Source organism: Phyllostomus discolor, chromosome 3, assembly GCF_004126475.2.
Source record: "Phyllostomus discolor isolate MPI-MPIP mPhyDis1 chromosome 3, mPhyDis1.pri.v3, whole genome shotgun sequence".
Lineage (NCBI taxonomy): Eukaryota > Metazoa > Chordata > Mammalia > Chiroptera > Phyllostomidae > Phyllostomus > Phyllostomus discolor.
This window is the reverse complement of record NC_040905.2, coordinates 206,884,984-206,889,648: the sequence shown is the minus strand read 5'-3', so window position 1 is coordinate 206,889,648 and position 4,665 is coordinate 206,884,984.

Sequence of the window (4,665 nt, the reverse complement as noted above, 5' to 3'; positions counted from 1 at the left end):
CTACCAGGAAAGGATTCGCCAGAGAAATGCTGGGGGTTGGGCGTCTACTAGCGTGACCCAATTCTGGGTTATCCAAAAGGGGCTAGGATATTTTCAGTTCCAGTGGCTGTTAGAATGGTTTCTGGAAGGGAAAAATCTCCCTGTTCAGTCTTTAGACCAATTCAAGCTTTGGCGCCTTAAACGGCTGACTCATTCCAGAATTAGGGCGTTTAACTGTGGCAGGCACTATGGTGAACCAGACAAACAAGGGTCCTGGCCTCCTGGAGTTCACAGTCGAACTAGAGAGAGAGAGATATTGAGATTAAAAAGGAAAAATAACTAGGCACCTTTGTAAAAAGTGCAAGAAATAAAAAGGTCATCAGTGAGAGTATCTATTCTTGGGGAAGTTACTTTGCTTTGGGCCTCATCTGCCACCGCTGTAAGATGGAGCTAAGATTTGCCACAAGGTTGTGATGGGGAATACATGAGCTAATGTATCTAAAGTGCTCAGTGCCCAGCTGCTGGTGCAGAGCTGGTCCTCTGTAAAGTGTGATGCTATTCCTAGCTATGAACGAACTCAGTCCTGAATGGGAAATGTTCATGTGCATCATTCCTGGTCTCCATAGGTTCTCTGTAGCTTTCCTCAAAATGAAGATGTGGCTTGCCTATGTCTGTTTTAGAGAACCCCACAATCGCTTAGGAAGGCTGAGGCCAGTAACCTAGGAAATACGGGAAACAACTAAGGGAGGAAATGGGAGTTCCGGAAGTGCAGAAGTATGGTAGCATAGTGGGAACAAGAAGGACAGACTTGCGTTCAAATAAGGCTCTAACCCTAACCATCTAACTTTGACATTTGGCAAGTTCATTACCCTCTCCCAGTCCTGGTTTCCTCATCTCTACCATGGGAATAGTAATATCTACCTCTCAGAGGGAGCATTTGAGAGGATTGGGTAATACAGGTGAAAAACCAACTTGGTAATGGTTTTGGCTACTTGAAACCATAATGAAAACTTATTCCTGAAATGGAATCTGAGGTTTGCAGCTCTCCTCGCTGCTCAAATATCCTATTTCAAACACCTGGAGTCTTTGTGAATTTCCGTATTAATGAAAAAATATCCATTGAATGTCTGCCAAAGAGTTGTTCAGAAGTATTCAGTTACTCTGCTCTCCTTCAGCAAGAAAAACCAAGGCCAAGTTGGCTCTGCTGTCTGTCTATGTGCATCGCAATGGAGATTTCTGCTCAGAGCTGCAGAAAGGTGTGACATCCCGTGTCTTTTGACTAGATCCATTTCATGGTGCCGTGCCGGAGTTGTGCATAAACAAAAATTAGAAGAGGTTTGTGGGTAAAAGAGCAACCAGTTTTCATTGTGAAACTTATGCTTTTAGACTAGGAATCACATTTCAGAAGGTGCTGGAAGGAACTTTTGAGGTCTATTTTTATAAGGGAAATCAAGGCCTAGAGAAATTAAAATGACTAACTCACATAAATGGCAGAACCAGGAGTCTGTATCTTCTGCTTTGTGCAAGGCAGACTGATAACATATTGCAGTCAGCAAGCTCTGCACACTGTCTTTGTAACAGATCACCCAACATGTCTATCAACTCTTCTAAGAGCTTGCCCAGTACTCAGGGATGCTTCCCTCTCTCAGCTCTGGATGTCAGCACTGAGATTCATCGAATGAGGTGGGTCTTCAGGATGCAGCTTCTTCCTGCCAGCCAGTTTGGTCATGTGAGGACTGCCACCTATTTTTACTGGGATGTGTTACCATCTGCTTTCATTACCTACCTGTTCACTGACTTACCAGCAAGGAAAGTAATGATGCTCATGACAACTTCCTTTCAAGCACTTTGTCCTCCTCAAATTTGAGAAAGTATTTTGAGAAGGATTCATTCCCAGTTACTGAGGTTCAGAGATGCAAAGTGAATTGCCAGCTTTCCAAAGAGGACTGTAATTTTAAAAAATGTCAAACAACATTTGACAACAAAGTCACATCTTTTCTTCACTTGGATTTTTTTCCCTCCAAGAAATCCAGAGCACATTCTCCTTATACTTTATTTCCCCTAAGGTCCTCAATGTTACCTCTTCAGAAAGGCCTTGCTTGGCCCACCCAAAACTGAGAGTTAACACTCACATTGCACTCTGTACATGACATTGTTTTAAGCCCTTTCCATATATTAAGTCTATTAAAACGAAGTACAAGCCTACAAGGTAAATATTATCCTTATCTCCGTATGACTTAGGCACTGTTATTACAGCCTTCATATTGGAGCTAATACACTGCTGCACAGAAAGGAAAAATAACTTTGCCAATGTCACAAGGTTAGTAATGGATTTGATCCCTGGCTCTCTGGTGCTAGAGTCTGCATGTTTTACCTCCACTACGTTGCCAACCTAAGGAAGGCCTCTTATACTCCATTTTTAAACTCACAATACCACTTTCTCATTTTAATGCTAATCATTTTAATGTTTCCTCATTTAGATGCTAAATAATTGCATCTAATTATTTTCTCATTTATATGTTTATTGTCTCCCCTATCATACTGTAAGCCCCGTGAGGGCAGGGGTCATATTGGTCTCATTCACATTACAGGTACTATGTAAGTATTTGTTGAATGAATTAAGAAATGTATGCTTGTGGGCATCACTCATTCTACAACAAACTTTCATTTTTTATTTCTTAAAAGATTTTATTTATTTTCAGAGAGAGGGCAAGGGAGGGAGAAATTGAGGGAGAAAAACATCAATCAGTTGCCTGTCATATGCCCCCAACTGGAGACACAGCCTGCAACCCAGGTATGTGCCCTCACCAGGAATTGAACCCATGACCCTTCAGTTTACAGGCTGGCGCTCAATCCCTTGAGCCACACCAGCCAGGGCTCATTCTACAACAAACGTTCACAAATTATTTTTTCTTTGAAACAATTTCATACTTACAGAATAGTTGCAAGAATAATATAAAGAAATTTACCCAGAGACCTCATTAAATTTTTGCCAAATGTCCCTGAAATACACTTTAGAGAAAGAAGATCCAGTCCAAAGCCACTTGAACAACAAATATTTATTGAGAATCTGCTACTACTGGATTATATGACAGTATCCTAACTGGTGTCTCAGCTGCAAACATTATCTCTTAGTCTCATACAGCACCATCTTCTTCTAAAATAAGTTCAATCGTATTACTCCTTTGCTTGAAATACTGCAATATCTCCCTGTTACATTAAAAGTAAAAATCAGGGGAAAAAGAAAACATTCTTTTCTCTCCTCTCCTCTCCTATTCCTCTCACCTTGCTCTAACCACGCTAATCTTGCCATTTCCAAGATTCTACATATGCTTCCATCTTAAGGCCTCTGCATCAGTTCCTCCTTATAACTCTCCTTTAGTACAATCATGCCCCCACCTGTCTGTTGGTCCTTTAAAATGCATCACCCCATCTCCCTTATCCTGTTGGAGTTCCTTACCTCCAGTGCTTAATGCAAAAGCCCACTTCACCCATGGGGTTAATAATGCTACCTAAAGATGCCTGGTTAGTTTCCCATGAACTGGGTACCAATGTTGGTGGTATCTTTGTTTCCTAAAAAAAACACCTAACAGAAAGAAGCCACAAAAGACTCAGATGAACATGAAAGCTACATCCCTACTAATATTGGCTTTGTCCTCATTTTAATTAAATCATCCCATGAAGAATGGAAAAATGCACAGGAATGACTCACCTATCACATAGCACATATAATTTACATATAAGTAAATAACAAGCTACATTCCCAACAGCTCCTTGACTTTCAATATACTGTACAGTTATTTATTGTTTATGTTCTGTCTCTTCTACTATGAGGTAACTATTGGTTGAGGACAGGGATCTTTGTCTATTTTGTTTGCTGAATATCCCAAGTGCCTACAACTGTACCTGGCACATAGTTAGCGTTCAATAAAAACTGGTCAATGAACCAAGTGTTGAGGGTATGCTAAGTGCCATGCCAGGTCCTGTTCTTGGTGCTGAAGACACAACAACAACAAAAAACCCCTGACCTGATGAGACACATTGAAGTGTACTTAAACCAGCTAGTCCTGTGTTCCAATCTAGCCGCCTTCCACCTATTTCCTTTGAGATTTGAGGCAAGTTACTTAACCCCTCTAAGTGTTGCTTTTCTCTGAGTCGTTAAGACAATTAAACAGAAAAACAGCGTTCATATAGCACTTAGCATAATAACGCTTTACTGTTTGTTTCCCTTCCTTAAAGCCTCCAAGGCTGGTTGCCTGACATCTCTGCCACAGATTTAGGCAAGGATTTCAAAAGGCCTAAGAAAGGTGCAAACAGGGTACCATGACCAGGCCTACCTAATTTTTAACTGAAGGTGTTGGGGGTGACAACGCTTAAATGAGTCGAAGTAAGAAGCCAGGGAATAGCTAGGGTCACCTACTTCGCCGTTTTGATCAGAATAGCACCGCTGGGTCCCTAGAGGTGAAAGTCTGGTGGAAGGAAACTGGAGGCAAAGAGGAGTGTCTGGCCGCTACTCAAAACTATAAATCCCAGCCCTCCCCGCGGCAAACAACTACGGGTCCCAGCAGGACCGAGGGGGTACCCCTCGGGGCCCGCAGCCCGAGTTCGGCGGGGGAAAGTGAGGGGCGTGCCGAGGCGGCGGGGAGACTCGGGTCAAGCCGTACGCCGCTGCGCAGACGCCTCTCA